Source organism: Poromitra crassiceps (genome assembly GCF_964638095.1).
Source record: "Poromitra crassiceps genome assembly, chromosome: 11".
NCBI lineage: Eukaryota > Metazoa > Chordata > Actinopteri > Beryciformes > Melamphaidae > Poromitra > Poromitra crassiceps.
The window spans coordinates 23584754-23598656 of record NC_139643.1 but is presented as its reverse complement, the minus strand read 5'-3'; the positions used below and the strand labels follow the sequence as shown (position 1 = coordinate 23598656).

General features: G+C 43.6%; 1 long non-coding RNA gene across 1 annotated transcript; it reads right to left on the bottom strand.

Annotated features, from left to right (window-relative positions):
- Positions 1-3644: 3644 nt before the first annotated feature.
- On the bottom strand, positions 3645-12060 carry LOC310785641. Its single transcript, XR_014553188.1, has 5 exons — positions 11702-12060; positions 7457-7527; positions 4602-4656; positions 4406-4517; positions 3645-4152 (listed from the first exon to the last, which is right to left on the bottom strand). It is a non-coding gene; the product is annotated as an uncharacterized lncRNA (long non-coding RNA).
- Between the last annotated feature and the right edge of the window lie 1843 nt (positions 12061-13903).

Below are 13903 nucleotides of genomic sequence, written 5' to 3'. Positions count from 1 at the left end.
CAATAAGCTTAATTTGCATTTAGACAAAGCAATTAAAAAATGATCAAGTCTCATGCAACACTCATACTGTAAATTCAAAAGGCATAATGAGCCCAATCATCTTCCTTACCCGCATTCGTTTCTCTGGTGGGGGAGCAACGGCCGGCGGAGCAGAGGCGGACTCTGGCCTGGTCCTTTTCAAAGGCCTAGCACTGGCCTTGCTCGCCTCGGAGGAAGAGGAGGACGCGGGCGGAGGGGTGCATGTGGGACGGGACGAGGAGGGGTGAGACGAGGACGAGGAGACAGACTCTGGCCCCTTCCTGCTTTTATAATATTGAATCAGCCTCGCCCAAGCGTCAGCGTTGTTCAACAAAATACCCTAAAAACAGACAAATCAGAGTTCATTAGTAATCTCTTTCAAATTGAGTATTGAGATTCATTCAGAATAAACATCGTAGTACTCTGGAATTGCAAACTGTGGATTAAACAAAGCCAACCTTGCTCGCCTTGGAGGAGGATGATGAGGAGGAAGAGGAGGCCACGGGCGGAGGGGTGCATGTGGGACGGGACGAGGAGGAGTGAGACGGCCGGGGGTGAGACGAGGAGCAGGAGGAGGGGTGAGACGGCCAGGGGTGAGACAAGGAGCATGAGGAGGATGAGGAGGAAGAGGAGGCAGCGGGCGGAGGGGTGCACTTTTTTCCTGTGGGACAAAGAAAAATGTCAAACTTCAATCCCAAGTAAAGAAAATATGTATTTCATGAAACTCTCAATCTAAAAAAGATGCATTGGTCGAAAGAGCAAGTCAAGTCAAGTCAAGTTTATTTGTATAGCCCTAATTCACAAGCATGTCTCAGAGGGCTTCAGAGAGAATATGTCTAGCTAAATATAGCTGACAAGCAACGCTTTAAGGGAACGGGAGGGAATTGCACTTACTGCTAACACTCTTGGAGCGTTTCCTCAGACACCTCATAATGCACCTCTGCATCTCCCTCATTGTAGAGGGCTGAAACGTTGTAACGTCCACCTCAATCTCCTCTGGGCTCCTTTGCAAAGGGGTCTCCCGGGCCTCAATGATGGCCACCACCTCCCACAGCTTGTCAGCAGGCACCTTCATCATCTCCATACTGATCTGCACCCTCTCACGGTAAGACATCGGCTCAGCATGGCCGTTGAAGCTCTCGTCGTCACATGGGACACTCCTAAACAGAGTGAAGCGTAATTATCCATATGAAATTATGCAAGTCATGGATTGCAAGAAAAAATTGTTGGGGAAGTAATTCAGTATGAGTCTGAAGTCATCCCTTTAATTTTGTATCAATGCAAAGTTAAACTTATCTATTCTGCCCAATAGCAGATTTATAATGTAATTGACATATTTTAGTATATAAGCATGCTTTTGCAGTTTTGTAGTTACAATGTGTAATGTAATGTAATGTAAATGTAATGTAGCTTTCAATGGGGACAGACATGATGTGTGAAATGATTTCAAATGTTGTAAACTGTGAGGCAATTTGACCATGTACAGGTATGGAGAAGTGAAGGTACCCATCTCTGACTCAAATACCTGAATTTGCCTCTAGTCTTGACAACCGATGAAACTGTGGCAATAGTGCCATGGTACAAATCAAGAGTTTTGAATGTGTTGGGTTTAAATATCAAACAACTAACCTGCTGGAGGTGTAGCCCGAGTCGTGCGACCAAGGAGAGGAGGCAGAGGAGCCATGAGAGGTGGGGGGCCAGTCCAGGAGCTGCATACTGTAGGAGGTTTGTGCAGAGCAAAAGGGGATGGTCTTGCTCTGACGAATCTGTTCGTAACAGAGGAACAAAAATAAAGACATATATAAGCGATCATTTATCAATACATTTTCACTCGGCCAAGATGCTGCTGTCAAAACAATATTGCTGCCTCGCTGTAACCAATTGAGTTCAGTTGGCAACAAACAGCAACGAAATGCAAATAAACTGATAATAGCGTGAAGACATGGCTCACATTACACACACGCAAAGAAAAAAAAGGCTAACCGTACGTCTTTGGTAAATGACCTACTGACGCTATTCTAAAAAGGGTGACGACCGTTAACATCAAAGCAATATGCACGAAAGCATACAGAGCAATATGCACGAAAGCATATTGCTTTAATGTTAACGGCCGTTACCCTTTCAGAAACTAGGTCGTTCACGGTTAAATGTAAACATTAACCAGACAATAATTACACTGGTTGTTAGCTACTGCTAGCAAATTAACGTTAACTAGCAAGTTGTACCTGCATGCTAACGTTAGCTTTTTTTTTCTCTCTTTTTACAAACGCTTGTAGCTACAAAATTTGGTAGCAACGTCGAATCTGGCAATGTTAGAAATGTTTGAATCCAGATCTTCCGTGTCAACTGATTTAATTGAGTGTAAGACTTTGCGGTAGCTAGCATTATGTTAATATGGCTAGCCAACTGCGCTGTCTTGAAGTGGTTGACATTTGCCCACTTACTGAAATTAACGTTAGGTTCTTGTGTTAAATTCTTCCTCCAAATATAACTCGGAAAACATTTCGGAGCTTTGTAAGTTATGTAACCATCAAATGTGCTAGCATTACCTTGCTTGCGAGAAGATCCATCACTGCGCTGTTATGTGTAGACTGAGTCGACTGAGTAATATAACTGCACTGAACCTGGACGAAACAAGATTCAAACTTGACGGTGAAAATTTGATTGACATCTCATCCTCCAATAAGCAGGTGGCACGGTGGGCGGGGCGCTGGGAGCTGAACAGTCATGTGACACTCTTGACCTGGGAAACAGACAGACCCTTCTCACGGGGGCCATTTTGTGTCGAAAAGGCAGGGTAAACACAGGTGCAAGCAAAACACTGAGGGTTTCCAACTCCCATGATTGGAATGTGGAAACCCTCATTAGTGTTTTGCTTGCACCTGTGTTTGTTCTGCCTTTTCGACACAGAATGCCCCCCCCCCCCGTGAAAAGGGTCTATTATATCCCCCCAATGATCCCCCCCTTTATTTTTTGTGGTGTTGTTTTTTTGCATTTTGCCCATTGCAGACTGTATTTACAGTATTTGATTTGAGTGTAGGCTATATATCATGTATATGTCCAAGTGAGAAAATGTATTTGATGCTTCTTTTTGTTGAAAAAAAATCACAGGTTATATTTTGTTCTGTATACACTGTATATATTATATTATTATATTCTATTATATCTCTATATATTTTGTAATGCATGTTACACTGTATAGGCTATACATTTGAATTACATTTTTGTTTAATCAATAAACGATGTGTGCATACAGTATGGGTCCTTGACATGAAAAGACTGGACTTGGTTTGCACTCTGGATTTTGCGACCTTTATTTACTATCAGAACTCTGATAGTGACTTACAGAGCACATTTTTATTCATAGCATTTTGAGCACAATGCCTGGGCATACTGCTTTAAACTCAAAGTAATGAATTGTCATCAAAACAAAGAATTAGGAGACATCAAGTTGTCAAACTGTCCCATAACCAGAAGGTTACAGGTTCATAAGCAGCCATGTGTACGCAAGTGTCTCGACCTGCTTATGGTACATGTAGGTCACTCTGAATAGGAGCATCGGCTAAAGCTACAGTATGTAAATGTCTTTAATTATCGCTAACTAAAATCAGAAAAATACAAATTGGTATAATCAAACATTTGGTTTATTTGAAATGTTCATTAAAACGGTTTCATAACAGTATACAGACTGTTTTGTATTTATATTACTGCACAAAAACAAGCTTCCATCTTCAATACAGTATGAAAATACATACATTTTTTTTTTTTTTTAAATAGCACCTTTTCTGTGGCAGGTAAACATGCAGTCATAGAAACACAACAACTTTCCCCAAACAATAAAAACATTATGTACAATAATAAAACAAAGAATGGAGAGAATAGATAGAGTCCAACTGGAACATTTTTCTTCAGCCTTATTTATGGCTCAAATAAAATGAACATAAACTGTAAAAACATCATAAGTAAAATATAAGTCAAAGATAAGACAACATCAAGTGCAGTAAAAAAGATTGTCACTGTGTGTGTGTGTGTCTGAGTGTCTGCGTGCGTCGAGATACTGTCATCTTTTCAGGAGCCTCTGTTTCTTCATGGCAACCTTACTGCTCTGAATCCTGGTGTCTGAAGCAAGAGGACCTGTACAAGGAACAATAATGACACATTTCAGCAAACAAGTCAGAGGTGGCATTTTCATTAGAATGTAAAAATGTATTCATAAATAAATCAATACACTAATTAGCTTGTCATACACAACTGTCAACTGTAGGACTCGCCCAAAGGTGAACTTGAGATTAGACTCAACTTTCAATTCTGACAGCACTTCACCCATTCATTCCCCCAAGTGAAAGAGTGCATCAGTGTGTACATCAGGCCATGTATCTGGAAATACCTTGTCTTTTCAGGAGCCTCCATCTCTCCATTGCAGTCCACCCGTTTCCTCTTCAGAGACAAGTCGGTGGTACGAGGACGACCGTCGGGCAAACCCTCGGAGCATCTGAAATCTACAATGAGACATTTTTACAGAGTGTCCTGCAAATGTATCATTCATTTAATTGTGTCCATGTCAGGGTCGTCCAGTGACTTACCTCCTCTCCCATCATTTGCCTGCAATGGACTGTCCAGCACAGGGGGCAACAGTGGCTGAAAGGAGGGAGAAATAAGGTTAATCAGTTGGCCAAAATGCCTCAGCACATGTTCAGCACCGCGGAGAGCTCCACAGTGGAGCAGAGAAGCAGTGTTGGGCAAGTTACTTTAAATTTGTAACTTAGTTACAGTTACTAGTTACTGCTCTGAAAAGTGACTCAGTTACTTTAATTGACTCGTTACTTTCCAGGTAACTAGTTACTAGGAAAGTAACTTTTGAGTAACTTTTTTTTTTAACTCTCAATTCTCTTATTAATGCACACACATTATTTTGGGGTTGCTGTAGCACAGTGTGGGACAAGACAACTGTCAAATTTGATCATTGTACCCATTATCACTACGACAAAAAGTAGTGGAACAAGAAAACACAACATTTAGGCATTGAGGCATATTTATTATTGCCTTCAAAAAGTAGCCAGTACACTTTTGGCAGTGTATAATTAACAACTGTATCAGTAATCTATAATATCCTGGCTGAACAACATAAACACTGTGGTTACCCTTTGTAAAAGCGGAGTGACACTCAGCAGCAGCCGCTCGTCGCGGCTGCCTTTAATAGCAGTTCATCTCCAAAAGGCAGCAGACTTGCAGGCATTTTTTTTCCCATTTCATGAACAAACAACGCGAAACACATCGTGAACACCCTCCAACGCGAGGGGAATCTGTGAGTGAGAGACGAGTGCTGTGCTTGCCTGGGTGCAGCAGGGCACTGGTGACAGACAGCCTGAGAGAAGCGAGGAGGAGAGGGCTCCATGCTGCTGACTCGCCGAGCGGTGTGAAGTGAACACCGCTACTGTACACAACACAGCTCGCGCAAAATGACCCGTTTCACTATCAGAATTTGGTCCAGTAACATTACAAAGTATAGAAGTGCCGCACGATTAGCCTACTTCCTCATCAGACCGCCGTCAGACTCGCATTTTCCTCTCTACCCTCGCTGCTGTAGGTCCCGCACAGAATCGTGAAGTAACGACTAACGAGCCTGTTTAAACCGCAATAATTGTAACTACCGTAAATTCCGGACTATAAGACGCACCGGTCTATAAGCCGCAGCACCAAAATTGACTATTTTTTTCTTCTATAAGCCGCACCGGACTATAAGCCGCGGGTGTTTTGATGTTTAATTACCATATGAAAGGGTTCGTGCACAGAGAGGAATGTCGGGAAAGAGATCGCTGTTTGGGGAAGCTCCCATTTATTAACATTTCAACAAAACAAAACAAAAGTCAGGTCACTAATCCCCAGACAAAATCACACAACAATTATAGGCTACCGTATATGTGCAGCAAACCTGTAACCAGAGAAGTCAAGTCACTAATCCTCGTCTTCCTCTTCTTCCTGCGTACTGAAACCACCAAAGTCCTCATCTTCAGTGTCGGAAACGAACAGGTTCAGGGTGGCTTCGTCAACCACTCTCCTCTCTCCTTCATTGTCACTCAAAACCAACGAACTCCTCTTCATCACTGTCGGCATCGAACAGCCTCTGAAGCCTCTGACGGCCCTCAGCGCCAGCTGTGGCGGCGTCATCCTTTTCATCCCGCAGCAGTCCAGCGTTTTGGAACCCGTTGGTGATTGTGGATGTTTTCACACTCCTATAATATTCCGTGATCTTCCTTTGTGTGAATTCGCCAAAGTTTGTGATTTTCTCCTGGTAGTCGGGAGGGAGTTGTTCAGTAGTTCTCCCCCGGACGGACAGTCCCTTTCGTCTCATGAATCGGTAGCACCAAGATGGCCCACCTCTGAAATGTTCAATTTTCATCTCGGTGGCGATTGTTTTGGCCTTCAGTCGGATCTGCACCGTGGAAACGCCTCGGCCGTCTCCTCTCTGGGTCAACACCCAGTCCTCAAGGGAATCTTCAAGTTCCGGCCATCTGCTTTTGTGGCCTCTGAAGGACTTTTTTGTCTTATTACACTGAGACAGTTGCTCCTGCTGCTTCTTCCAACGTCTCACCATTGACTCATCGATGCCCAGGGTACGCGCTGCTGCTCTGTTTGTTTCTTTTAGTGCGAGTTCGACTGCTTTCAGCTTGAAAGCTGCGTCGTGTGACTTTCTGCGTACCTTCCCCATGGTGAGTGAGAGAGAGACTGCTCCTCTTGTTGTGATTCCGGGCTGATGAACTTTGCTTACCGTAATTACCATATGTAAGGGTTCACGCACAGAGGGGATTGTTGGCTGTTTGAGGAAGCTCCCATTTACCATATTACCATAACATTTCAACAAAACAACATAACACAACACCTTTGTTTATTTCGACAGTGCACACAGTGTCCGCGGTGTGGTGAAAAGAGGGCAACAGAGGAAATTAAAACAGAAGTGGATTTATAGGTAGAAAGAGTGCTAAAAAAGAGAGATTTTATTTGTATTTGAATTTTTTTTTCTGAAAAAATCCATAGATAAGACGCACCGTTATATAAGCCGCAGGGGCCAAAAAACGGGAAAAAAGCCGCGGCTTATAGTCCGGAATTTACGGTATGTTACGTTACTGATGAAGTAATTCGTTACAGTACTCGTTACCGCAAAAAGTAACTTAGTTACTGTAACGCGTTACTTAATAACGCGTTAGTCCCAACACTGGTAAAGAGACACTAATGAAGAACTGCCACAACTTCACTTTTGATTCAGACCAATTAAAATTCTAGATGAGAAAATGACCCTAGTGATGCTTCTGTCTAATCTTTCGGTCCCCAATTTGTCAAATTTAAGGCCCAGTTCAGATGCAGCAGTTAGTCGCACTGTACAAATCTTGTAATGTCCATTTGAATGTCACAGACAATTAGTGTAGTTCATCAGAAGTACCTTAAGTCTGCTGGTAGACTGTCACACACGCACAACTCCAGAAGCAGATGTGAGGGGCAGCGCAGACGAATCTGTTGAAGAAATAAAGTAGAGTAAATTACCCTTAACACAATATGTGAGGAGCACATCGGTAAAACACATCAGCAGGGAGAAGTCTTTTCAGTTTGGGTCCCCCTCTTCTTCCTCAGTGTCTGGTTTACCAACAGCACCGGCTGCAGGGTTCATCATAACCTGGGGCCCCCGGACCACAGAGGGCCCCCGAAAGCTCAGGGTTTGTATGTACATTCGTAACCTAACTGTATATTGTATATTGTAGCTATATTATGTACTATCTCAGCCATCTTCATGCTATGCTATGTCATGTTGTGTCATTATGTCATGTCATGTCATCGTTGTTGCTTGCTGCTTGCCTGTGAGCTTTTTTTTATAGTGTTGATTTGGTACAGTAGGCTGAAACTGAATTGCCCTTCAAAACTAGTCTGAATCTGAATTCAATAATTGCAGTTGCAGCCCGGTGGATTTCCTTGAGGTCCTCCTGGGCAAAGACAAGAGTGAGGCCCCCTGAATCCCAACCCATCCTTTCTACTACTAGGTGCAGCACAACCTTTTCTCTGAAAGAGTCATTTACTTACCAGTCATTTACTCAGAGTAGAGGTCTTCACAGGTCTACTAGGACCCTAGGACCCGAGACCCGACCTGAGACCCGTACGGGGCTGGGTCCATATTTCTTATGGTCAATTAAGGTCCCCACGGGTCCGGGTCTATTTATCCTTATGTGTAATAAGAGTGGATCCGAGAAGACCCGTGATCAGCGCTGATCACGAGAGAAACGCATCAAAACAGCGCACGTGAGGCTTGTTGTCACAAACTGCAAGTAAATCCATAGAGAAAATAAGTAGCAAAGAGCGTTCCCATCTGCAACGAAAATTACATTACTTCCTCGTTTACATGAGGCGCATGTATTGTGAGCGCATGGGTACACATGCGTCTCAGGCAAACAAGGAAGTGATTTTCGTTGCAGAGAGGTAACCCTCTTGGAACCAGCAAGAGTCTTGCTGGTTCCTCTCGCTATGGATTTACTCATTTACTGAAAATGACAGTTTCCCGTACTTTGGATTATTATTTGATGATCGCATGGTGAGTACACAAGTCACAACATGTATGTGATTGTTTCTAGCGCTGTTGTGTGTGTTTTTGGGCAAATGAACGGCGGTAGCATAGAGACTGCCACTACTGTACTATCTAACTAGCGTTAACAGTAGCAGCCCCCATGTTTCACTGTGAAACGCACTTTCTAATGCACGCACAGTTAAGATGTTGGCGGCGTGTCCCTTCGCATTTAACGTTAGCCATGTGGCTTTTCAGTCAGCAAGAAGAATAACAGAAAACGTGGATTTATTTTTTTATTACACATTTCTTGGCAGGGATGAATGGATAATATGCATTAGCCTACGTCACGGTCAGGCAGTGTCCGGGGCAGCAGCTCGACAGCGTCAACCAGGGGAGAATATGCTATAACGTTAGTTATTACTTTGACGTCGGCACCACTAGTCTCTGCCTCGGTATTTCTCGGATCTGCATGGGTCTCAGATTTCTAATAATAGACGGGTCCACACGGGTCCGACATTTATCGGTTCTGAACGGGGCCGGGTCTCAGATTTCTAATAATAGACGGCTCCACTCCGGGTCCGGGCACAAATGTCCCGGGTCCATTAGGGTCCGGGTCCGTGATTTTGGACCCGTGAAGACCTCTAACTCAGAGTACTCGCCGATACCAAATACCCATATGGTTACTACTTAGGTTGCTGGTGTTTTATCATTTCAGATTCTCCCCTCCTGTCTTCAGAGTTCACACCTCAAACCTCCCATGCAGTCTGTTAAAACTGAAATGCAGGAGCGCACACAACAAAAATGATATGATCTTATATACCGTAGTCTATTATGCAAACCCAATGAGTCCTCTATAAGTTTTTAGCTCTTTTTGCAACTGCTGTGCCTGTTGCTTAATGCACTTTTTATACCCTTTTTTAAAGTTTTGTTGTGATGCTTTTAAATGTCCATTTTATTCTCTTCTTTTATTTTCCTGTCAACCATTTTATGTGAAGCACTTTGAATGGCCTCTGTGTATGAAATGTGCTATACAAATAAACTTGACTTGACTTGATCTCTTGGCAGCGGCTCACTTCACAGATGCTGAGTGTAGCCTCCATGTTAGCCTGCATCGGCCCCCAAATGCACCCCCCACGTTACCATGAAGTAGGAGCTGAACAAGATGAAAGAGTTTAGTTTTGAAGTCAATCATTTCATATTTCTTCTAAATTGATCATAAAGAGGCATAATAGTTGTTTAACACTTTTGTGGGGCGCTCTAAAGTAGTCGCCTATCTTTCCCTAATGATACAGTAATGCTGCGTTCCATTTGCACGTCACCTGAACTCGGATCTCCTACTCTGAAATTCGGGGGAACCATCACCAACCTCAACCTCAAAATCCAAGATGGCAGCTCCTGCATCAACAGTAGTGAAAGCTGTATAGCCCTAATACACTGTTTACTAGCACTTCTGTCTGATTGTGTCTCATTAAAATCAGTTGTACACACAGTACTGTCTAACTTCTATCTGTGGATATGTTGCTACGGTGTTTGTATGCGCAAAATACCGCAAAATAATGCAACCGGTATTGCTAACAATAACTAGCCTGGCTAGAGCTAACCCTGGCTGGTTTTCTGACTGTTTTACTGGAACGCTGTCGACTCACGTGTGACGTCATTCCCAGCTGCATGGGACTCCCAAGTTCCAAGGCAAATGGAACGTCCGCCCTTAGGCAGATTCACAGGTCACTGAGCTGAATGGCAATCACTGGAAGTGCTGGAGGTGGGGAAGGGGGGAGGGGAGACCAGGCTTGCCCTGGGGGCCACAGCAGGATAATCCAGACCTGCTCTCCCTCTCTCTCCCTCCCTCCACAGCATGATAATCCAGACCTGCTCTCCCTCTCTCTTCCTCCCTCCACAGCATGATAATCCAGACCTGCTCTCCCTCTCTCTCCCTCCCTCCACAGCATGATAATCCAGACCTGCTCTCCCTCTCTCTTCCTCCCTCCACAGCATGATAATCCAGACCTGCTCTCCTCTCTCTCCCTCCCTCCACAGCATGATAATCCAGACATGCTCTCCCTCTCTCTTCCTCCCTCCACAGCAGGATAATCCAGACCTGCTCTCCTATCTCTTCCTCCCTCCACAGCATGATAATCCAGACCTGATCTCCCTCTCTCTTCCTCCCTCCACAGCATGATAATCCAGACCTGATCTCCCTCTCTCTTCCTCCCTCCACAGCATGATAATCCAGACCTGCTCTCCTCTCTCTTCCTCCCTCCACAGCAGGATAATCCAGACCTGCTCTCCTCTCTCTTCCTCCCTCCACAGCATGATAATCCAGACGTGCTCTTCTCTCTCTCCCTCCCTCCACAGCATGATAATCCAGACCTGCTCTCCTCTCTCTTCCTCCCTCCACAGCAGGATAATCCAGACCTGCTCTCCTCTCTCTTCCTCCCTCCACAGCATGATAATCCAGACGTGCTCTCCTCTCTCTTCCTCCCTCCACAGCATGATAATCCAGACCTGCTCTCCTCTCTCTCCCTCCCTCCACAGCATGATAATCCAGACCTGCTCTCCCTCTCTCTTCCTCCCTCCACAGCATGATAATCCAGACCTCTCTTCCTCCCTCCACAGCAGGATAATCCAGACCTGCTCTCCCTCTCTCTTCCTCCCTCCACAGCAAGATAATCCAGACCTGCTCTCCCTCTCTTCCTCCCTCCACAGCAGGATAATCCAGACCTGCTCTCCCTCTCTCTTCCTCCCTCCACAGCAGGATAATCCAGACCTGCTCTCCCTCTCTCTTCCTCCCTCCACAGCAGGATAATCCAGACCTGCTCTCCCTCTCTCTTCCTCCCTCCACAGCAGGATAATCCAGACCTGCTCTCCCTCTCTCTTCCTCCCTCCACAGCAGGATAATCCAGACCTGCTCTCCTCTCTCTTCCTCCCTCCATCCCGTCAGACAGCGTAGAGGAAGGCTGGTCGAGAGGTCAGGATTAACGAGGCTAGCTGCTGCTGTCGTTCTAATCAAACAAACTTATTCTACTCCAATGTTGACAAACAAGGAGCAAAATTCATATAATCCCTGCTGATTGTTTAATGATTAAACCATGCTGGATGGATTAGCTGTCAGAAGAAGAGGGTCATAGTACATACCTGTATAAATCTGCAGCTCCTTTCATGTGTCCTTTCATGTGGTCTGTGCACAACTCAGATCCGGCACCCTCCCTTTGGCGTTAGAACCCGGTAGATTCAACACAGTTCCAGAAGAGGACAGGTTGTGTTTATGTTGTGACCTTGGGGAGATAGACAATGAAATTCATTTGGTGTTTTATTGTCCTCTGTACGATGACCTGAGACACACAATGTATGAAAAAGTGTTTGATGTTGTTCACCCAGAAGCTTTTTGGTTACAGGATGTGCCTAGACTTGAATTTTTCTTTAATAAGAGAGTCTTAGATATAGCTCAATGTATTAGTAATGCCTGGGAAAGAAGAAAAAATATGCTGTTTGTAATGAACATGTACTATTTTTCTATATGACTTTTGTTTGTTTGTTATCTTACATTCTGGAATATGGAAGCTGAAGTATTGTAAATCTCAGTTTTGTATTTGTCGTGTCTCATATATATATATATATATATATATATATATATATATATATATATATATATATATATATATATATATATATGTGTGTGTGTGTGTGTGACCACTCTGTTTCTGTCCTGCATGTCGACCCATTTATCCCATTTATGGGAGTCGAGATGGATGGAGCACTTCAGTATTTATTCGTCGGTCTGTACAGTGGGACACACACAACCAACAGGTCAGCACTACTGCAAGACGATCGGCATTCGGCAACTTGCTCCAACCACAGTTTGATGTAGTCTTTCTGTGTGACTTAACATTGTGATCGTATAGTGAATGACAAATCCATAAAAATAACAAAATAAATCTGATAACACAAATAAATTATATTGTTTACCAATTTACAGTAACATTTTATAGCCCAATAATTTGACATGTTTGATAGCTAAATCAAATGTAAACACTCCACACATACTGTATAGCCATATCAGTTACAGCAAAACAATGAAATGCAGTTTCAACAGTAGTCAACAGTCTCATCCCCATACTTGAAATGCCCATCGTTTTTTTTTTTACAAGGAAATCTAATAAATCGTGCAATGCTGCCACCTTCGGTGCACAAAAAGAACTGCAGTCACATTCCACAAACAGAAATGAATGGCTTTTGCCTATTAACGTAGTGAACTAAAACAAAGTGGCGCATATTGACATACCTGTACAGTGTGACACACACAACCAGCAGGTCAGCACTACTGCAAGACGATCGGCAGCTTGCTCCAACTTTGTTCAAAAGACAGAAAACCCCACATTAACAAGCTAGTCGCACCGCAGGTGCATTACAATGCGTGCGTTTTCATCACGTTTCAATCAGCAGTAATGCATTTTAGCGAACGATCAGCTAACCAAAGTGTGGTCTACCTGAGTTACAGTAAGACTCAACGTGATGCTGATAACTTTTCCACACTGTGTGATGACTTAAATTATAGTTTTGAGAGCTTTTACACGGAGCAAGGAGCAGACCAACTTACCCACAGACAGTTTGATGTAGTCTTTCTGTGGGATTGACCACAATGCACCTGTGTATATTGCGAAACAAAAGCCTTGGCTATCCACTAGGTGGTGCATTGTTCATTAAAGAATTACCCTTCTGGCTGGTTGTCCCAAATTAAACATGAATTTAACAACATACTAAACATTATTATAAACATTACTTAGCACTATTATTTACACCGTTACACACACACACACACACACACACACACACACACACACACACACACACACACACACACACACACACACACACACACACATATATATATATATATATATATATATATATATATATATATATATATATATGTTCCTGGTTGCCATGGAGAATGTTTTAAAATAAATTGTGATATCTGTTAACATATGACATATAGAGATATGTATATTGTATGACTTGTGTGTTACTGTGTACCATTTGTTAATGTGAGTAGCTGCGACTACTCACTTTAACCAGGAGGTGACGCTGTTATGCTGGGCACTGCCCATACCACTGTCGCATGACTGTGATGTCATGCAGGTTATATGAGGAGGCGACTCCCGCCCCTCTCTCTCTTGGCTGACTGACTCTGGAGCGAGAGCAGCAGCAGTGATTTGTTCCGCCAAAATAAACCACGCCGATCTGGCTAAAGAAAGACAACCGTCTATGTGCGATATATATGAACTTTATGAACCCGCTGCGCAAGTAGACAAAAGGTATAAGTCTACTATGCTAACA